Here is a 23913-nt window from a genome sequence, read left to right as displayed (position 1 = left end):
AGATTGAGAATCAACATTATGATTTTCATCTTCTTTAGTTAAAAATTATGCATTATTTTATTTAAACGTCTTATTTTAATGATGAAATTATATGTTGCACATTTATTGTTTTGCTTATTCCTACTGGTTAATTGTATTGCCAAAGAAACCTATTTTCTCCTTAAAATTTGTGTTTAATTATACAGACGTACTACTTAGCTATCGATGTTTTCCTACCGTTTTAATGAGAAATGAATTACATACAATAAAACTCAGTTTGTTTAGATTTGCCATTGTGTACAGTCATGTGACAGATACAGCAGAGATTATAAAGATATTAAATACGTATCTGTTTTTTAAAATGAAGTATTAGGAAATCTGGACTAACTCATACGATGGCCAGCAAAAATAAATAAATAAATAATACATAAATACATAAATAAAAATTTGAAAGAAAAGCACTAAATTGTATTTGTTATATATTAATAAGATTTAAAAATACTAGGATTATTCTGGATAAGAACACTGTCAATTACATGTGTTGCAAATACAGCAGGTCGTTGAATTAATGTTGTTTCATTCCATGTTGTTTTGTTATAATGTTGATGCGGCTGAGGCCACAATGTGGAGTTAGAACGCTCTCCCCCGCCGCCACGGGTTTTCTCCAGGCACTCTGGTATCCCCCACGTCCCAGAGATGTGCACATTAACTGAACTGGCGAGACTGAACAATCCAGTCTGAGTGAGTGCGGATGTGTCAGCGGTGGCAGAGATTCGAGTTACCCCATTACTGATATGCGTCCATAGCAACTTCAGTCCTTGCCTCCCCAGAAGAAAGAACTGGAATGAGAGGCATAAATCAGAGTGAATGAGGCAAGTTTCAGAGTAGGAGTGGAAGTTTACTAAAAAGCCTTTAGAATAGGAAAGACCGCTCGGAAGGGATCCAAGTGGGCGCTTGAAGGTGGAGAGAAAAGAGAGAAAGATGGGGCCTTTAATCTTGCTCCTGAGACTTTCTAGGCTTGCCTCTTTCCCGACTCTCCCTTTAAGATGGGCTTTCCGCATGCGCAGTGCCCACCTCACCCTTGGGAACTGAGCATGCGCAGTGTTTTTAGGGTACTTACACGGACGCCCATCTGAGGCTTTTTTCCCCTATTCCGATGGAATGTGTCCCCGGAAGCTGATAGTTCGCCATTTTTTTTTTGTCTCTGAACAGGCGGGCTGAGGAAGGTGCCTCTCCCTGGCGCCTGCATTCAATGAACGTTTGTAATGTTAGCAGGTGTGGACCTTCAGGAGATTTTCTCTCCCGGGCTGCTCAATAATCATTTTTAGAGAGGCAATGCGATAATTGCTGAACGATGTCACCTGACATTCCTAGCGGGTGGGAGAGAGCCCTCTCCTGCTCCGCTCATTGCCTAACTACCTGTAACAGGTGTGTGGGTGAGTGCTCCCTGTGATGGAACGGTGTCCTGTTCAGGACTGGGTCCCACCTGGCACCTTGAGCTGCCAGGACCGGCTCGGGCTACTTGCGATCCCAAACTAGAATAAATGGGTAAATATCTTGCTTGATTTTTAAAATCTTTCTTTAATATATGAATAGCTCATATTTGTTCCAGTGTTTAATATCAGAAGTGTTTTGGGTCTTTATTTAGAAGTTTGGTGATGTTTTTGCAACCAGAAATATGCTGTAGGAACTTAACTCTTGTTGATATCAACTAGCCAATGGTTTCTTTATACCTAGTTTCACTTAAAGTTGCAGTTGCCAAGAACCTAGTACATAAGTTAAGTGAGGACTTACTGTATCGTCTTCCATTCTGCAGCTATTATTATTATTATTATTATTCTTGAGACCAAGTCTCACTCTGTCGCCCAGGCTGGAGAGCAGTGGCGCGATCTCAGCTCGCTGCAGCTTCCACCTCTCGGGTTCAAGCCATTCTCCTACCTCAGCCTCCCGAGTAGCTGGAACTACAGGCACCCGCCACCACGCCTGGCTAATTTTTGTATTTTTAGTAGAGACGGGGTTTCGCCATATTGGCCAGGCTGGTCTAGAACTCCTGACCTCAGGTGATCCACTCGCCTCGGCCTCCCATAGTGCTGGGATAACAGGCGTGAGCCACCGCGCCTGGCCTTTATTTACTTTTTTAGTGGTACCATTTGATAAATGGACATTCTGGCTTTTTGTTGTTCAATTTCTAAATATTTTTATGACTATTGCATTTTGTACCTTATTTAGCAATTATTTTCTTACTGGATATAGAGATATTTTCTGTATTCTAATTCTAGAAGTTTTGTCATTTTGCCTCATATTTAGATCTAGAAATCACTTGTAATTCATTTCTGTATATGGTGTGATGTAAGAATTAAAGTCCGTTTTTCCCCCTCAAAGGACCAACCTCATTTATTAAAAGACTTGTTCAGCGGCACCCTCTTGATCAAAAATTAAATGGTTTATGTATGCTTGGATCTGGTCTTTTATTTTATAGGTGTATTTATATATATTTTTAAAATATACGATTTTAATAAGTTTAACTTTAAAACAAATTTTGATATTTATGCCTTTCCCCCCTACATTTTTGGCTTTTCCATCTTTTTTAGGATTATTTCATAGATTTACACACATATGTCAACATACACACTTGGATTTTGATTGAAATCACATTCAAAATGTATATTGATTTGGGAAAAATGGGCTTGTCTTGCATTATTGAGTTCTCCAATATTTAAATATGATATGTACTAGTATTGATTTAGGTCTTCTTTGATTACCCTCAATAATGTTGTGTAAATTGTAATGTAAATTGTTGTCTAAGTCTTCTATATATTTTATTGTATTTTATCTTACATATTTGATTTTTTGGATGCAATGATAAATATCTTTAAAATTTTTCATAGCCTATATATTTCTGAAATATGAAATACAAGTGATGTTTGTACTACCTTTGTATTTAGCAAAACTGCTAAACTAGCATTATTTTTAATAAGTGGTCTACTGATTATTTTTGATACAATTATATCAATCTGCAGATATGAATATTTTAATATACTTTCAAACCTCCATAACTTTGATTTATCTTTCTTGACTTACTGCAGTGGCTACAGTGATCACTAAATGTCGAAAAGAATGGTTGTTTATACAACCCCTCTAGGTTTTTTTCTAGATCCAAGTGAAGAAATTTAGACTTAATTTTAGTTGTTTTTTTTAAATCAATAACTGATATTGAATTTTATCAAAGGCCTTTTCAGCAGTTGAGATAATAAAATTATTATTCCTCCTTAACCTGTAAATGTGGTGAATTATGTTGCGATTACAATGACCATGAAACTTACCATTCTTTGATAAATCTGTTGATTATATGTGTTGTTATACTTACGGCTTTAATTTGGTAATTTTTAAAGGATATTTAAATCCATATTCAATATTAGGAATAAGTTTTATCTTCCTTTTCTCATCTGTCCTTATACTTTTATACCACAGACTGATAGTGATGGTTGACTTGGAGTGTAAACTCAAGTGAATTAGGAGACACTCAGATAGCTAGTAAAGTACTATTTATTGGTGGGTTTCTCTTTTACCGAAAAAGAAAGCCAGGTGGTTTGATATTTGATTAGAATGAGTGGGCTGCCCCAGGTGTGTCTGAGAGCCTGTTTCCAGAGTAGGTTGGCATTAAGTCCCGGGACTGAATTAGGGAAGATCTGCTGTCAATGTGGGCAAGTCCCAACCAATCTGTGCACAGAGTGAGTGGAAAACCTGCCCTCGATATGGGTGGGCACCTTCCAATTGGCTGACAGAGTTAGGGACCATTCACCTTCAATGTGGGCAGGTGCCATCCAGTCAGCTGTGGCCTAGATGGAAGGACAAGGCAGAAAAGGGTGAATTCCCACTCTCCTGGTGCCAGGTTATACTTCTCCTGCTCTTGAACCCCAGAGCTCCAGTTCCTTCTGCCTTTGATCTTAGGGACTGGGCACCATGGCCCTGGGCTCTAGGGCCTGAGGCCTGGAGATGAGAGCCATACCGTCGGCTTAGAGGTTGCCTGAGGCCTTGGACCTGGCCTGAACCCGCTCCCTTGAGTATGCAGTTAGCAGAGTGGCTATGCTGAGATTTCTCGGCTTATGCTGATATTTCTCGGCATACAGAAGCCAGTGAGCCACTTCTTAGCAATCCTGTCTTATCCTTCTGTCTGTCCTAGTGGGCCTGTCTCTCTAGAGAACCATCACTAAAACGCTGAAGTTTTCTTTTATGAAATGTTGTAGTTAGAGGGCTAATGTATTTAATATTAATACAACAGTGTTTAGGTTTTCTAATTACTTTTGCCAGTTTTAGTAAGTCGTGTTCTCTAGAAGTTTTATGATTTGAAATAATTTTCAAGTTTATTGGTATCATGTGTTCTTCATATCCGTTTATAATTGTTTAAATTTCTGTCTCATCCTAGTGTTGCTTTTTTTAATTTCCTTTTTTTGGTAACTTCTCACGATCTAATCAACTTTTTAGAGAATTATAAATGTTATCAGGCATTTATGTAAACCATTTGAAACTTTGCTCATCTTTATTGTGTGTGCTTTATATTTTATTCATTTTTGATTTTTGTATTTTGTTTCTTCCACAATTTAATTTTAAATTTGTCATTCATCTGTACCTTCCTAATTTAAAGTGTTGGATAAATAATAACAGCATTCTTTCCTTCTTAATACAGACATTTAAGGTTGTATATTTCCCTCACAGCAAAGCTTTAGTTGCACACAAAAGCTTTTTATTAACATCAATTATATTAATTTGAAAACATTTTTTGATTTTTATTTCTTCCTGAACCATGGGTAATTCAGAAATTTGATTTTTGTTTTTGTGTTTCCAAATATGGGGGTGCATTTTAAAGGGATCTTTTTGTGGTTAAATTCTATCTTAATTGTACTATACCTAGAAGACGTACTCTAAATATTTTTAATCATTTGAAATTTGCTGCCCTTAGCTTTGTGATCTACTATATAGTAAATTACTTTAAAAATGTTTTATGTACACTGGAATAGAACTTGTATTCTATAGAAGATGGATGTAGTGCTCTACATTTTCCAGTGGGTCAAACTTGTTCGCTGTTGCTTAAGGATTCTTTATCATGTCTGATTTATTTTGTCTGTCCTGTCTGTACAGAGAGGAGTGTATTAAAACCCCTCGTTATCATATTGAATTAGTCCGAGTCTCCTAGGTATTAATCTTTGCTTTATATTTTATGCCATATTGCTAGGTATATGAATATCTAGACTTACAACTTGTTGGCAAAACTTTAATGTTTATGAAATATCTCTTTCTCTGGAGTAATGATTTCTACCTTGAACCTAGTTTGTCTGGTATTAATATACTTATACCAATATCTATCATTTTTTTCATGTTTTTACTTGGTCTCTGCTGTTAATTATATAGCTGTTTTACTTCCAAAACATGTATGATGGGTTTTGATTTTTTTTTTTTTTATCCAGCCTAACAATCTTTACCTTTTCATTATTGCAGTCCTTCATTGAGAGCTATGTAAGTCCTGATATATTTGGGTTTAAATCTCCAATAGCACTGTTTTATTTGTATTTGTCCTACCTGTTTTCTCTTCTCTTTTCTTCCTGTTAATCAACTGTGTATTTCTTTTAATATTCATTTTTCCCTCATGTTTGGTTGGTACACATATTTTGCTATTTATTTAGTGATTACCCTAAAATAACAACTATTCGTCTTTGACTTGTCAAAGTTTAATATAAACATTCTTTCACCTTTTGCCAGGTAATGCAAGAATATTAGAACACTTTAACTCTACCTTTCATACTCTTAGAAATTACTATTTTTATTTCACATTTCAGTTCGTATATTTAACATTTGAAAACCTCATTACTATTATTGCTCGCTATGCTCAATATTCATTTCAGTTCACCTACCTATGCATTTTGTTGTTGCTCTTTATTTTTTCTCACATCTCTGAACATCCATCTGGGATCATTTCTTTCTCTCTGTAGAATCCTCTTCAGTAAAGGTTTACTGGTGGAAAATTCTCTCAGTTTTGGTTTGTCTAAATATTTCTTTATTTTACCCTAATTTACTTTTGGATATCTTTTTCATGGTATAGACTCCTTATTTGGCAGTAATTTTATTTCAGGGTTATTGTTCTGTTGTCTTTTGACTCCCATCTTTTCATTTGAGAAATTAGTTATCAGTGTTTGTGTCACTCTTTGAAGGTGATGTGTCTTCATATTCCTGGCTGCTCTGAGATGGTCACTTTGTCTACTTCTCAGAAATTTAAATATGCATATATAGAATTTTTAAAATTTTGTTTGCTATATACATACACTTCCTGAATCTGTGGCTTGATACCTTTTGTCAGTTTTGGAAAAGTTTTTTTTTTTTTTTTTTTTTTTATTTAACAACGTAATTTCTTAATACATTGTTTCTCCTCATTCTCCCTCTTTCTTTGGGAATTCCAATTATCAATTGTTAGATATTCTCTGTTGCTGTATCTCTGATACTTCTTTGTTTTCCCTCCATAAGTTTCTCTGTGCTTTATTTTTAGATATTTTAACTTATCTTTTATTAACTAATTCTTTAGTTATTTCTAAGTGATACTAAATCTATGCTTAAACTCTTAATATTGGTAATTTTGTTCTTAAAATTCACTTTTAGTTATTTTTTTTCTTTTCTAGTTCTCTGCTAGAAGTGTTAATCCTATGCCTTATTTTCTTGAATATATGTTATATATAGTTCTTTCAAAGTATAATATTTTCGGGTAACTGTTTTTAGTGCCCATGAGTTTTTTCTTGCATTTCTGTCACAATGTCTTTTTTTCACGTGCATTCTTAGTTTTGATTGGGTACTAGATAGAGCGTGTGAGTAACTGAAGAAAGATTTTTGGTCCTAGAATGATATATTTCTCTGGAGATATAGACGCATATTTATGCTTCTGGCAGGCATTTGGGGATGTTGGTTATCCTGTATCAACTTAATTCTATTTTGGGGACTAAAATTATTCAAAGGTTTCAGTGCCTCTCCAGGGTTTATATATTTCTGGATTATTTTTATTTCTATTATATAGCCTTTTGCTATGCCAGTCCAGGTCACTGCAGGCCTACTCACAAATTCCTGCCCTCCTCTTTCAGTTTTGCCTGTGGTGTGTCTGTTCCAGTTACTGCAGCCGTGGGTTCTTCTTGGAACCCATGTTCATGTGGTTTGGAAGCTGATCCTGGTTGCATGTATACCTCCAAACCCATTCTATTGCCTTCCCCGAGATAGGTACTACCTGATATCATTAATGAATTATTTTTCCATTTATGTTTGCCAGAGTTGTGTTTCATGGCTTGTAACTACCTGTTAATGTCGAAACATCTTCCATTTCTAGAAAACTCCATTTTGTCATGATATGTTGTTGTATTTAGTAAACTTGATTTGTTCGAATTTTATTTAGAAGTTTCATATTTATATTAATGAAATTACTTTTTGTATATATTTGATATGGCTAGAATTTAGGAACATGAAAGTTTTGAAAAATGAGTTGGAATGCTGTCATTTTTTTTAGCCACAAAACCAAAAATGTATTGTAAAATAAATAGAATTATCTGACACTGTCATTTTTTTCAAATTATTCTGTAAAATTCTCACTTATATTCTAACATGTAAACTTTAAAATCATTCTGTTCAGTTAAATCACAATTTGAGTTTCTGACTGAAATTGTTAATTTGTGTAGGATTGGCATTTTTAATGAAATTTGTTCTTTTCAGAAAGATGACGTTCCTCTGTAATTACTCAGCCTTTTTTCATTCTTTATTAAAGTGTGGTGATTATCTTCATATCAGACCTTGTACCTTTCTTTTCTTTTATTTCTTTTTTATTTTTGTTTTTGATCTTATGGAGCTAAGTTCTTTTTTTCCATTTACATTTCAAAGTGCTTCTTGCTGCTACAGAAAGTGTATAGACTTTTACATATTTATTATTTATGTAGATACTTTTTCAAAATGTCTTAGAATTCTAAAAGGTGGCTGCTTGTTAGTTTTTAATTATATATCTTGTGATTTCTAGGTCTTCTCTTTCTCATTACTAATTTGAACAGAAATAGTCAAGTATGTGCTATTTTATATGGTAATTAACACATTTTAAAAAAGCCATTGTCATATAGAGAAATAGCCATTCCCTTCTTATTTTACTTGGAAAACGTAAGAGAATGGTAGCTAAGTTTTACATTTTGTGTAACATATTCTTTATATTTTGATATAATAATTTAATAAACTACAACTAAAATGATAATGTAGAAACATCTTTCATTTTTAGAAAACTCTACTTGGTCATGGTATATTGATATATCATATTAAACTTGATTTGTTAAAATCTTATGAGAAATATTTTATGTATAATTTCACTTATAATATATATATTTAAAATAGCTGGAATTTAGACGTGAAAATTTTTAAAAATGAGTTTGGAATCTACTATATTTTGATATCTTCCAGTAGTTGAAAAGACATAGATAGATTAATGTTATTTAACTTGAAATAGAAATAACCTGCAAAACTTAATGCTGGACCTCTCTATTTTTGTTAGATATTTAAAGAAAATTTTCCAATTTCCACCATCACTGCCTTATTAGATTTTCTGACATTTTTTGGGTCAAATTTGCAAATAATAATTTTCAATAAAATTTAGCATTTCTTCTGGATTTTCAAACTTAATGCCATCAAATTGCGTGGAATATTCTTTTCTGATACTTGGAACACTTTCTGGATTTACATATCTATATTCCTAAAGCTGTTTATTTGGATTTTTCTTTTTGCTCTATCAGGCTTGTGAAGAGATTTTTTTTTTTGTTTGCTAAAAAGCTAGGATTTGTTTTACTTATTTTGGACTACATCTTTATGCTTTTCTATTTCATCTGAAAACACTTTCCTAATTTTCTGTTTCTTCTTTTGTTTATCTTTACATAATAATTTTGTTCTCATGTTGCATACATAATTCCTTATCAGTCTTTCTTTTTAAATAAAATAATATCTGGCTTTAAAGTTCTTTTTTATACATCTTTCTTTCTATACCATATAATTTGATGTGGTTTAGGTTTTTCATTAATTGTTGAATGATTTATAGTTGTGTTTTTATTTTCCATGTGCTTCAAGAATTATTTAGGAAGCAAAGCTAATGTTGGCTTTTGGAATCAAGCCAAAGCCACCAAAATTAATATTACTTCAATCTTTTTCTAGTAACTCAACTGAAAAAAGATTGCGAGAATTGAACTCTCCCTTCCAGTTTTGGCTCCCAGGTCCCAAGCCTCTCTGGTTAAAGGAGTGGGGGTGTGGGGTGGGCTGTGGTGGGGAGGGCAGACTTCTCTTGTGGAGACTGGCAGGGCACTCTTCCTCTGAGACCACAGGTGCCAGCAAGCTCAAGCTGCCTCCCTTGTTCTCTAACAGGCTTCCAGAATTGGAAGGTTTTTCCTGTTCTCTCCTTTCAGGAATTTAAGGCTTTAGAAATGCTCTCACTTATTTCTTGGTCTAACATTAAGTTTCTGTTCTTCAAGCTGTTCTAGCATGGAGTTGGGAGGAAAAAACTGTCATGAAAAGCATTCAGCGAGCTGTCCTCAGTAATCCATATTTTTCTCTTGAAATATTTTTGGCAACTCAGCTAATTATCATCTCTTTCACTACCATTGTCTTAACTGAAGCCCTTATTAGCTCTATCTTGTCCTACTGAAATTATTTCACCACTGGAGTGTCTCCTGCTTATGTCACCTTAAAACTGTCCCCCATACTGTCAATGTTATTTTTTAAAACAAAAAAGTTATCTTAAAAACTTTTTTTTACCATAACTTTCAGGGGTTTTTACTGCTTATGCAATCAGAATAAAGTCCAAATTCCTCAGGATGGCATGCAAGCCCCTTTAAGCTTGGGTGGCCTCTCATAAAAATATGATCTGATACTCCCCCATGTCACTTCCTCCTCTAGTGCGTGTGTCTGCACCACTTTCTCTAGCTGGTGCACTCACTCCATCACAGCCCACATGTGAAAAACTCCAGATTAGTTACTCTTTTCTTGGGTTAACATTTCGGATTTTTATAATTGGTTTATTCTAACATGAGGTTCAGCTATGACCATCAGGTATTTTTGGTAATAATGTGTTTCTGCATCCTTTCTTTTTAAAACTAGCCTAGATGGTCTCTCATGTAAAATACAGTGTCTGCCCTTCACACCAAAAAGTATGGAAGTTTAGAGGAGTACATCAATTTTGAAGTAAATTAATAACAGATGCCCATTTTGTTATGTTACACATTTTCTCTACTTTGTATTTAATTCATTACTTCCTAAGCATGGCAAAAATTAAGGGGCACATATACAATAAATAATAAACTAGAGTATAAAATGGATAAAGCACTAGGATTAGTCAACAAAATGAATCTTTCCAATTAAAATCAATCCACAAGAATCCCATCATCAAAAATAATCAGAAGTGATAATCAGCCATTTAGCACAAACGTAAGTTTGTGGCTGCCACAAAATACAGCAACTGGGCCTAGTGAGAAGCTTGATGTGTTTGTAGCCAAGAAATTAGGCACTTGTTTCCATATTGCTCTTGTTGGAAAAAAGATAAACGTGAGAGCCCAGCATCTGTGGTTCAGAGTTGCCAAGCACATCCACTGAGTGACCATTCTCTTGGCTTAAATAATTAAACATATTGAAAGGGGGTGCAGAAGTAGACCAAGTCCTGCATTGCCAGCAGGAGGAGAGGTGTGGGCCAAGCATGTATCACACTGCAATATAACAGCCAATTAGTTGTGTAATTGCATTTTGCCAATAAAAAGGCAACATTGTGTTTGGAATTCTGCAAATTTCATGTGTCTCTAACAGCATTGATTACAGTGTATAAAAAGGTGAGAATACCAACTTTTTGTTGTTTTGTTAAAAAATAATTGATGACTTTAGAAGATAACAATATAAACATAAAACTGAACAAACCACTACGATTAGCTTTATTACAAGGAAATGAAATGGCAAAAAAAATTTTGCTGGTCGACAGGATGTTAGGAAGTTAGGAGAAGGGTGATCTTGTGACTCTTGTAAGTAAAATCTATTGCCTTCATTTATGAGGAGGAGAGGAGTGATGTTTTTGTGTAGAAGAAGAATTTCACCTGTAAACTACATAAGTATCTAGGATAAGGTAAGGCAGCATATTTATTTTCAAGTGGAATTACCTCCACTTCTCTTGTTTCACTCAGGAATCATTAAGGCCAAAGAAGAATGTGGAAAAAAGGAAGAAAGGTGACAAGAAGTGTAACGTGGAGACTTACACCAGAAGAGCAGTATCTCTAAATTTTGAGCAGTTTTGCATTGTCTCTGTAATTGTAACTGAAGTATTAGGCCAGAAATAAAATTGAAGAGTAATTTAGAGAAATATTCGCATATCTAGTGAGAAAATTTGTGACACTAGACACGTTAAAAAATCTTATTTTTCAGATGATCTGCATGGTGACATATCTGATTTATAGCCCTTTCTTCCCTTAGGCCATCGTTTCTTAAGTGTAGCCTTCAGAACACTAATTTACAGGATGTTAATATACCCCAAGCATAAATGGTTCTTTGCACAAATAGATTTTTTAAATTTCAAGATGGACAAAGGTAGATAAAGTTATTAGTGTAATACACCTAACATTATGCTCAATGGTGAAAAATTGAAAGCCTTCCCTCTGAGATCTAAAACAAGAGAAGGATGCCCAGTCCTGCCACTTTTATTCAATATAGTATTACAAGTCCTTGCCAGAGTAATTAGGCAAGAGAAAGAAATAAAAGGCATTTATGTAGGAGAGGAGGAAGTACAACTGTCAGTTTGCTAATGGCATGTTCTTATTTATAGAAAACCCTAAGAGATCACAAAAAACTGTTAGAACTAATAATTAAATACAGTAAAGTTGCAGGCTACATTATCAACAAACACACTTGTAGTTTTTGTACAGTATCAAACTATACAAAAGAAATAAAGATATTAATCCCATTTACAATAGCTATAAATACAACTTAGGAATAAATTTACCCAAGGAGGTAAAATACCTGGACACTGAAATTGAAAAACACAGCTAAGTAGAAAGATAATTCATGTTCATGGATTGAAAGAATTAAGATTGTTAAAAATTCCATTCTACCCAAAGAGACCTACAGATTCAGTGCATCCTTCCAATGTCATATAATAGAATTAGAAAGAAAATCCTAAAATTTATATAGAACTACAAAAGACCCCAAATAGCTAACGTAGTCATGAGCAAAAAAACAAAGCTGGAGGCATCATATTCCCTGATTTCAAAATATACTACAAAGCTGTAGCAACTAAATGTGGCAGCAGTGGCATAAAAATTGACCAGTGGAATAGAAAACAGAGCCAAGAAGTGAGCCACACATGACAGTCAATTGATATTTTTAGAAAAATGCCCAAGCACATAGAATAGGCGGACCGTCTCTTCAGTTTTTTTCCGTCTTCAGAGCCACCACTATATCCAAAGCTATAATCAGCTGTCACTAGACTACAACAAAAGTTTTTGTACTGTTTTCTGTTCCTTTTGAAACACAAATGTGACTCATGTTGTGCAATGGCTTCTCTTTGCCCTGAGGATAGAACAAAATTCTCATCTCAGTTACAAGGTCGTGTGTGGCTTTGCTCCTCCTTGTCTTCTTAATCTGTCTCTTTCCTCCCACGCTTCCTTGCATCCAGCTATGATGGCACCCTTTCAGAACTTTCTCAAATTCACTATGCTCCCTCCTTCCCTGGGCTCTTTATACTTGTCATTACCTCTATCTAGAATGTTCTCCCTGTTAGTTCTCTTTTCCTATTTAACAGTTGCTCATACCTCAGAGCTCAGGTGGTGTTATTTTATTGGAGAAGCCTTGCTTGATCCCTAAACTAGGTTAGTGTCTTCTGTAATCTCAAAGAACCAGATTCCTTTCTATTATGATACAAACCTCACATATTACAAAAAATCTGTTTTTTGTTTTTTTTTTTTTTATGTTCATCTCGTGCAATAAATTGCAACCTCTATGAGAAGAGTCTTATTGGTCATTGCATTCTAGGAACCTAGCCCTAGGGCTGAAAAATGATGGATTTACAACAGATATTTTTAAATAAAACAATATATGAATATATGGATAACTTTAGTGTGAAAGCAGAGATACCTGATAGACTGAAATCTTTATACAGTTGACATTTGAGCAACACAGGTTTGAGCTGTGGGGGTCCACTTTTACATTGACTTCTTGGATATGAAAATCCACATGTGCTTAAGTCTCTTATTTTAAATGGTGTAGTTTATGTGTAGTCTGTGCTTATTATCTTGTATATGTTAAATCATCTCTAGATTACTAATAGTACTCAATACAATGTAAATGCTATGTCAATAGTTGTTATACTGTATTTTTTAAGGAGTAATGACAAGAAAAAGTTTGTACATGTTTACATGGAGACACAGTTACCTATTTTTTCCAAATATTTTTGATGCTCAGTTGGTAGAGTTGATGGATGTAGAACTCATGAATATGGAGGCTGACTGTATTGTTGGTGGTGAAGTTGTATTAGATGACCAGTTCCTTGCAATTGCTATGCAGGTATATATTGACATAAAAATCTGATACTTTTAAGTAGGATTCTAGTCAATAAAAATATATTAAAATACCTATCTCCATAGCTGACCATCTTGCAAACATTTGACTACAAATTATAATATTTTATTGTTGCAAGTTTTCTTATTTTCATTGTATAAATGGTCACACCATTTATATAGACAGGCATACACATATGTAATGCACATCGTCCTATTAGCTAGAAGTTTGAGTTCAAATTTAGTGAATAATTTAATTTCTCTTATATTTTAGTGGTAATCTAAAATGTTGGCAATATTCAGTTCTTTTGTGGTAGAAAAAATAAACACATTTTACATATAAAAACAGACAGTAAACAAAATTCTTAATTATGTTTATTACTCTTCATAAAGAAATATATGAAAAATGCAAATAATTTAAAAGATATTAGATCATTAGTTTTATATTAGATTCAAAATATGTCTCTCCTATGGTCTGTTTTCCATCTTGAAGGAGAAAGAGAGAGAGAGAGAGAAAGAGAAAGAGACAAATATGTCTTTACATAGTAAAAAACTCAGAAACTTTTATAAATATGGTTTAAAATTACTTGAAAATATAGAATTAGTATGTATAAGAATTAAAGAATTTCAATAATATGTAATACCTTCGAGGGAACATATCTTGGATATCTTATATAATACTTTCAGTAAATATTTTTAAGTTATTTTATGATTCTAATGTGGAATATTAAACCAATTTTGGTAAGCTAAGAGAATGTATATTTTAATGATTTCACCCATGTAATATGTAGTAAATCAGATTTTGTACTTTTTTTTGCTCTTTTTGCAATATTTTCTTTTTTGCAGGAAATCTTACATTTTTCCCCCCTTTATTCACAGCCATTATCCTTATGGAATATTTCAGATATTATGGTGAGAGACAACTGCACTGCTGAGACACTAGTATAGTTAACACAGACCAGATTTTTGTAATTCCAAAATAAAGGATAGAAATTATCCACACATTTGGAGCTACTCTACCAGAAGAGCTTTTGAATATCTTTGTGAAGAATGACTTGTTGAAAGATATCATAGCAGAAAAGGAGAAAAATTGAGCTCTTGGGGGCACTGCAAGACCTTTGGTTGGATCTGTAAAAGGAAGAGACTTCTCTTTAAAGAGTTTTGCAAAAGGTCTCGAGCATTAGCAATGTCAATTTTGAAGGGAATGCCACGGGGGCTTTCCGTTTGCACTTGAAAAACCCTGTCTCTAGGCCTATTGTCATATCTTATAGCTGTATTTCATAATTTGTAAGGTTATGGGAATAAATGTTATAATTATTTAATGTTTATTAGAAGTCTAGATAGAATATACTAAACTACACCCCTTTTCAAATCTCATACTGTAACTTGAATACAGTGGACACACATGAGAGAAAGAATGAGCTTTCAAATTGAAAAAAGATCTATAGGAAGGCTTTATAACAGTTATCAAGTTATCAAGTTTCTGCTTTTTTCCTGCCTGGAATGTGCTTTGCTGGCTACAGCTTCAGTAGCTACCTTGAGACCTTGAGATGAAAAGTACATCTTGAACATGAAAATCAATTAGTAGAGAGAGTGAAGGCAGAAAAGATGAAAGAGCTTTGTCTCAAGCCACGAGACTAGCCCCAAACTACTATACCAGCTTCCGGAATGCAAGTTATGTGAGTGGGAAAAATGTGTGTGGTGTGTTCCTTTGCTAGGATGGCCAACGAAGTACCACAGACTAGTTGGCTTAAACAATAGAAATTTATTGACTGACAGTTCTGGAGGCTGGGAGTCTAAGACCAAGGGGCCAGCAGGGTTGGGTTCGTCTGAAGCCTCTCTCTTTGGCTTGCAGGCGGCCACCCTCCTGCCGCCTCTTCACATGGTCTTTCCTCTGTGTGTGCACAGCTCTGGTGTCCCTCTCTCCATGTCCTAATCTCTTCTCAAAAGGACACCAGTCCTACCTCACTGTACCTTCGTCACCTCACCTTATCTCCAAGTACAGTCACATTCTCAGGTCCTGGGAATGAGGATTTCAGCATGTAAATTTTGCGGAGGCACAAGTCAGCTTCTAACAGTGAGTATAGATGCTACTAGTTTTTTTCAGTTTTGGGGGCTCTTGTTGAGACAGAGTCTTGTCCTGTTGCCCGGGCTGGAGTGCAGTGGTGCAGTCTCAGCTCAATGCAACCTCTGCCTCCTGGGTCAAGCAATTCTTGTGCCTCAGCCTCCTAACAAGCTGGGATTACAGGCATGTGCTACCACGCCGGCTGGTTTTTGAATTTTTAGTAAACACGGGGTTTTACCATGTTGGAAAGGCTAGTCTCGAACACTTGGCCTCAAGTGATCTGCCTGCCTTGGCCTCCCGAAGTGCTGGGATTACAGGAATAAGCCATTGTGTCCGGCCCACATTTCTAGGTTGTTTAAGTTACTGTTGTTTTGGTGTTTGGTTCTTAGCAGTCACATGTAATTACTAACCAACACAAAGAGTACATATAGACATTTATTTATAGATGGGAAGGTAATCAATCCCAGAGAGTCTTAAAACAGATAAAGCGGAGGTTTCTTCTGGGGGATTAAGCTATTTCCTTGCAGTATAAAACTTGATATTTTATTTGTTTAAAACCAGATGTATGTATTATGTTGATTTAAAATCTAAAGCAAATTTAAAAATAGCTATGACTAAAAATTATCCATAAAACCGGTGAAACTGTTATGTTCTGTTTCAACAGCTTATTTTTAGGAAACACAGTTGAGAAGGCATGATGTCATGAAAAGGGACATGACAGTCATGATACTGTTGTCCTTGCTGATAAGGCCAGCATACCATTTTAGTATCCTGAAGAAAAAACAAATCCATGTCACTTATATCTGCTTTCAATATAGTGCCAATGAGTAAGTAAACAGCCTGTAAAGGACTAGATTATACAATTAAACCAAACTGTAAAAAGAGTGCAAGTATCATAATTTATCAGTAGTAATGGTAAAAGCAAACATAAATATATAATAGTGTATAATTAATAAACCATTGGTAATTATATACTATTAATTATATACTATTAATAACTATATACTAAAATGTTGGCAAATAGTATATTTTTTCCACTGATGTGATCAATCTATGAATTATCTAGTGATCAAGTTATATTATTTATAGCTTTGTTTTTAATTTTTGCCTTGATTAAATTTGATATCTTTTTTACTTTGAGTCAAAAATTGAATGCATTCATATTATTTTTTTTTTATTAAAAAACTTGTTTCTTCTGTTTTGCTAGGTTAAAAAGTTAAAAGTCTACAAAAGTACTTAGATTAGATAACTTGTCTTTGATGAAAGACATAGAAATGTTACTACGCAGGGTACACCTAACCTTTTCCCTTCACTCTCTCACCTGCCCCTACACATCAGACATCCATGGGTTAAAAAGCCCATTTGGAAATTACTTTTATTAAAATAAAGAACCCTCTTACTCTCTGTGATTGGTCAATTTCCCCTTGTTTTCAAATTTTATCATCATTTCTCTACCATTTCTACAGATAAGAAAACTGTGGTTCAGAGAGATTAAGAAGTTTTAGGTCATATAATTTGCAGATAATTGGAATCAAGATTCAGAATCTGAGGTTTTGATTCCAAAACACACAAAAAAATAGAAACCCTCAAAGAATGTACAATCTAATGAAGGAGACAGGAAAGTATAATCAATTGTGGTAAACATCAGTATGATAAAGGTAGTAGGAGTAGACAGAGAGCAGATGATCTGAGGTGATTTGGTAGGTGAAAGAAATTGTGAGGAAAAAATCCATGAGGGTGTAGGGGTGGGTGACAGGTGGATTTGAGTTAAGGACAACAGCATGAACAGATTAAAGGTAGGAAAGAAAATGTCATTTTGGACAAAAGCCAATAATTTGGCCCAGCTGAGGCATCCTGTTGAGAGGGAAGAGGAATAGAAGCTGCTGAGGTGAGAGCCATAGGTTGAAGTTCTATCGTGAGGAATCATACTTGCTGTGCTAAGGAAATGGAACTTCCTTATTTAAACAAGAAATGGCATATGAGCGCTCTTTTTAAAAAATAAGTGTGACTTGATTAGACCTGAATTACAAAGAGATACATATTATAGCATTATGGAATATAGATTCTAGAGGGGAGAAAATAATGCAACCAAGGAGTCCAGGTAGTAGAATGTAGTAAGACTCAATATGAGATACTGAGGTCATAAACCAGGGCACTGATTAGGAGAGATGGAGGAGATTGGAAACATTTTAGGGTTAAAATGGACAGGACTTTCTGATTAATGAAGAGAGAGGAAAAAGCTATATGTGATCCCCAGTGAAGCCATCAGGCCTTTAATGGCAGCAGGTTTGGGATATGTTGAATTTGGATGCCCTAATGATCTTTAGGCTGCAAAGTCCAGTATGAAGGAGAAAGTTGCAGAAGGTAACTGAGCTTTGGGACTAATCATCTTATTTAAAATTGAAAACTCACGAAAGTCCTTGACTGCATTTTTAATCCATTGTAATGTATTCCATTCATTTTAAGCTATACTTTTTCACATGTGAACAGCTCTGAAATTGAGATGTGCCTTACAGTCTATAGAATATTGCAGTTTAATTGTTCATAAGATGCATAGAGCTGTGATGCATCTAATAGCCAATAGGATCTTATATTTGATGAAATGCCCCGTATCCTTTCATTTCCTTATTTATTTATTTTTAACTTCCTTCACTAGAATGTAACCTCCATGAGGGCAGCCTTTATGTTTTGCTTTCTTTTCTTTTCTTCTTCCATTTTGTTCTGTTCTCTATCTCCAGTGCCTAGAACAGTCCTGATACATAGTAGGTGTTCAAGAAATACCTGTGGAGTGAATGAATGTCTTGGGCTATTTTCCTCATTTGAAAGTGGGTGATTTCATCAAGGGAGAGATTAAATACATGTAGGAAAATGGAGAGAACCAAATGGAATTTTGGCAAATTCAGGAATTAGAAGAACTTGCCTATGTTAAAAAGATCTGCACAGGATGACTGGGTTGGGGAGCCCCCCCCACTCAGAAAGTAGATGAAGTGTCAGGTGCTTAGCTCAAGAGAGTGGCATATCACATGCCTCAGTCATTTTGAGTTTAAGAATCGCTAAGCAACAGTTTAAGGAGTTTTCTTTTTTATTGTTTGAGAGATTCGTGAGACAAATTTTAGCGTAGACTTAAGCAAGAAGTTATCCTAATCACAGTTTTAGATAAACTGTAACAGACTAGGTAGTAATTTCATTCAACACTGCTTTATATCCAACCTAAAGCTATGAAACGCATTCAAAAGATACAGACAGACAGACACACACACACACACACACACACACACAGAAGTTAACACATGTGAGAAAGAAGTTCTACTCAAATAATCAAACCTTTCTCAAGGGAAAAGGATGGTGTATTTTGTGCTACTGCAGAGGATGCACTTAAAACCAACAGTCATGCAGGACACATTTTGGCTCAAAAGAGCTCTGATAGCTAGAGTTGTTTATCATTGGCAAGGGCTCACAAAAATAGTTGTGAAATGTTTAAGCAGAGGCTGAAGAGTACTTGTAAGGGATGCTATAGGGCTCTCTATGTAACCTCATTGCCTATAATATGTTTAATACAAGTTAGGACAGTACATGCTCAATTCCCCCTTAATTTCAGGGGGAAAGTGTCATTACATATAAAAATTGAATGACTCACATGTGATTTTTCCAAGGATGTTAATTGGTGTTGCCTCCAAGCAGTGCAAAGTGCACCAGGGACAGTGAACCCATAGACCACAGAGAAGTGCAGCGCTGTCCAGGTCAACTGTTTCCCCCTGGCCTTTTCTTCATACCATTGGCTTCCTATTCTTCTGCCTTTGTCTTCCTGATCTTTGTAGATTTTTCCCTGTTTCCATTACTCAGCAGCCTCTGCCTTATTTGGGTTTGAGCAGTCTCTCTAGCCGCTTTGTACCCCAGTACTATTTTAATGTGTGCTTTTGTGGAACAGAAGGTTTTGGGGAACATGTCTGTCACATTTACAGCATTGAGTAGGAGGCTGGAGAGATGGATTCTAAAGTTATCTCCAACTTGGAGTTTCCACGATTATAAAAGTGTCTGCCTAACTAGACTGAATGGACACCAGTCATTAATTTGTGAAGAATAGAAATCAGGGCTGACTGATATTAATTTTTCATCTGTAAATATCTGAAAGTTAACATTAATATTAACTAGTTTGAAGTTTGCTACATTTTATCATTAAGACCATTTATAAATGAAATCTGTTAGCTTTCATTAAAAATAAAGTTTGCCAAACAGGCTAGGGACATCTCTAGGATTTTGGGCTGTCAGACAGACAATTGGTACATCTGGAAATGAGCTCAAGAATGTGGGTTGTTCTGTAAGATATTGAGCATAGTTCTTTTAATTCTCTGAGAAAAAGTGCTGTTTTACTGAGAATGTTGGGAAGAGAGCACATACACTTCACTGTAAGAATGTATTCATTTTAAGAACTTCAGTGTTTGCTCCACTATGGGTCCCTTTCATGTCCCTCTAGTAATGCAGGATATACATTATCTTCACCTATAATATTACTATTATGAGAAAAGAAAAATGACTGAAACCTAACTGCAAATCAAATTCTCTAAATTAGCATTCAGGTATTACTTTATTAGTAGATTGTAACAGTTAATTTGTCCTGTGAGCCACAAGCCAGGAGAATTACTCATCTGGTGAGACTGCAAATGCTGACAGCCTTAGTACTCAATGACTTCTTTATAGACTCAAGAATTACTGTATTTCTTCAGCACATGCTTGTTTTCCTATCTTAAAGCAACGTGGGGAATTTCTGTCCTGCTCTTTTAATTTACTGATTTCTTCTAACACTGTTTTTGGCAGAATATTTTCCTACTTGTGTGATTTTTGCCAGATGAGAAATAACTACACTATCAAACAAGCAAACACCATGTAAAAGGCTGCATGTGTAGGTCCCCCTCTGAGCTTTAGGGTCAGAGTCTCTAGGGTTGGGGCCTGCTCATAAGTATTTTTGTAATGCTCCCTGAGTTCTGCTGATAGGCAATGCTTGCTAAGAAACCTAATTATTTTCAAAGGGCTTTTCTAGCATTGTCATTGTATGACTCTATATATTGTATATTAACATTAGAATAAAGTGTCAAATGAATTTAATAATTAACTTTTTAACAGGTGTAATAGGATTTTAAAATCCAGTTGTGTCTGAGTAATATGATAGCACCAATATGATAGATACCAGTTACCAAAAGGAGCAGATGAAGGTTGAATTCACTGTTTGCATGACTGCTTGAGCTGAGACTTACACCATCGATGGTTTCTGGTTCTCAGGTCTTCAGACTTGAACTGAATTACATCACTGACTTTCTGGGTTTCCATATGTGATAGCAGACTACGGGACTTCTCAGCCTCCATAATCACATGAAAAAATTCCTTACAATAGATTTCATTAGACACACACACAGACACACACACACATACAAATACATAATTACATATATATACACATACATGCATGAACACACACACATATGTGTGTTCTGCATATAATACAATTACTTTTAAATGGCAAAAACCGCAGTTACATAGACCAAAATATTTAAAAGTTATTATACGTCAAGTTAACTGTGAAATAAAATGTTTTCTTCTTCTACTTTGACAAATTCCGTATGATGATTATACTTAACAAATGTGTTTAAATATGTGATTTTGTTTATCTGGAAGATGGCACAAGATCAAAGAAGATAGAATTAACCACCATTATTCATGATTGGGTGCTCAGAAGCTGGGCTAGCAATGTTAGGATGAATAATTAAAGATAAAAACACTATCTACATATTATTATATAATATAATTTATTTCCTCTATTTTGGTAAAATTGTTAATTTTTTTGCCATATTTAAGATTTATCACAGGCTGGGTGCAATGGCTCACACCTGTAATCCCAGCACTTTGGGAGGTCGATGTGGGTGGATAACTTGAGGTCAAGACCAGCCTGGCCAACAGAGTGAAACCCCGCCTTTACTAAAAATACAAAAAAAAATTAGCAGGGCGTGGTGGCGGGCACCTGTAGTCCCAGCTACTCAGGAGGGTGAGGCAGGAGAATTTCTTGAACCCAGGAGGTGGAGGTTGCAGTGAGCTGAGACTGTGCCACTGCACTCCAGTCTGGGTGACAGCAAGACTCCATTGCAAAAAAAAAAAAAAAAAAATGTATTACATAAAACAATGTATTCATAGTAATGTCAAATTAGACAACTGGTCTGGAATTATAATGGACAGATTTTTTGTGTGTTTAAATTATTACTTCAATTCAGGGAAGCTTCACTTGGCTGACTGTAGCAACTTTAAGGTAATAAAATTATTAAAACAATACTTAAATAAGAATGAAATTATGATAATATGTCATGTTAAATACTGTAATGGGCCTAATATAATATATTGTCATTATAGTGGAAAATTTATAAAATATTTTAAGATATAATATAAATTATGTTTTTATTCTCAAATATCCAGAGGTATACAATATTGTGAAGGGTTGGCATTACATTTCACAAATGCTAGATCCATTTTTATCTGTTCATTTCTTTATCATCTATCCATCAATCAGTTGAACATTTAAGACTATTCTGAACTGTTTATTACTACAAAACACTCCTCATTCACTATGCATAACTGGCTTTTGTAAATGCCATTTAAATTAATGAATACTTCTACCGGCATTGACTGGAATGTAAAGGAAGGCAAGAAAATAGAAATTTGGCACTACTGGAAAACAATACCTCATTATGTAAAAAAATGAAGTATGTTAATAGTTTCTTGAGAGAAAATATTTGACAAATTAATTGTATTTTCTCTTACTGGAAAAGAAGCGGTTAAGTGGTTGGCCTGAAATTTATTTCTTTCCCATTTTCAGATCTCAGGGTGGCCTTGGAGTAGAAGAGGTAAGTGACTCAAATATAATCTCCTGTAAATATGTTAATAACAGATTTATGGCCAACAAAAAATAGTATTTGCGAGTAGAAGAAACCTTGTCTATCAAATGCTTCCAGGAAGATGTTTCTAATCTATGGTATTAGTTGACTCAAGCTTTTTTCTTTTCTTTTCTTTTCTTTTTTTTTTTGAGATAGAGTCTCGCTGTGTTGCCCAGGCTGGAGTGCAGTGGTGCAATCTTGGCTCACTGCAATCTCCGCCTCCCTGGATCAAGCAATTCCCTTGCCTTAGCCTCCCGAGTAGCTGGGATTACAGGTGCACGCCACCAAGCCTGGCTACTTTTTTTTTATTTTTAGTAGAGACAGGGTTTCACCATGTTGGCCAGACCAGTCTTGAATTTCTGACCTCAGATAATACACCTGCCTCAGCCTCCCAAAGTGCTGGGATTACAGGCGTGAGCCACCGTGCCTGGCAACTCAAGCATTTCTATTGTGTAAACATTCCCTGCAATCCCAGGTAGTGTTCATCTCTGACATCAGTAATGATACAACTCTTAAATTGTCCTGGCATTTGGAAAAATACTTCACTGTGGCCTGAATGGTATTAATCACAAGAGTGGATGTTTAGGGCTATGGATCAAGCTTTGCCAGCACTGAGTGACAGACTGCATGACAGAGGCACACATACATTCTTTAATAAATGCATGAGGTCGTATGATTTTGGGTATGTGAAGCCTGGTATCCAGGCAGGGGTCTCTCTTGTCTGCATCTGAATGTGGCACTGGGACAGAGGAAGAAGTATGAACGTTGAATGAAGACTGAAATGTGTGTGAATGCACTAACTGGTCTCATTCTCATTAGTAGATCATGCTACATTTTCTGATATTTTGTGATATAAAATTGCTATATGATATCTATTATTTAATAGTAAAAAGAAAAACTAAGGATTTTACCCAATCTTACATTCAGAGCAAAAGAAATTGTTGACTTAATTTAAATGTTTTACAAAGAAGTGAGAGAAATAAGCAATAAAATTGCGTTTATCAAATTTCCTGGGTTATGTGTTCAACATACCAGTTATAAAAATGTAGGCTTTTCCTATCGAGCTATTATCTAAGAGAAGAGGGTATTCACTGAGGAATGAGTGAACAATGCAAAGGCCAACTGCCTCTGAGAGTTCAGTGCTTCACAGGACTTAGCTGCATTCCCACATCCACGAAGTCCTTATGCTACTGGCAGAATAACTTTGAAGACTGTTTTATGATTTTGTGATATATATAAAATTAAATTTAGGAAGCAGCTTCCTGAGCCTGGTCACCATCTTGTGAAGGCTTACTTCCAATCAATCACTTTTGAGAAATAAATGGAAAAACAGAATCACATTTCTGTATGCATCGAGCATTAACTGTGTGCCCAG

At 35.1% G+C, this 23913-nt stretch overlaps 1 long non-coding RNA gene across 1 annotated transcript; it reads left to right on the top strand.

The window, feature by feature from the left end:
* Window positions 1-1051: 1051 nt before the first annotated feature.
* On the top strand, window positions 1052-11365 carry LOC129048165 (uncharacterized). Its single transcript, XR_008510272.1, has 3 exons — window positions 1052-1254; window positions 1408-1527; window positions 11193-11365. It is a non-coding gene; the product is annotated as an uncharacterized LOC129048165 (long non-coding RNA).
* The last annotated feature ends 12548 nt before the right edge of the window (window positions 11366-23913 follow it).

This window comes from Pongo abelii, chromosome 8 (genome assembly GCF_028885655.2).
Source record: "Pongo abelii isolate AG06213 chromosome 8, NHGRI_mPonAbe1-v2.0_pri, whole genome shotgun sequence".
NCBI classification, from domain to species: domain Eukaryota; kingdom Metazoa; phylum Chordata; class Mammalia; order Primates; family Hominidae; genus Pongo; species Pongo abelii.
Note: the sequence above shows the minus strand (reverse complement) of the source record. Positions and strands in the feature narration are given on the sequence as shown.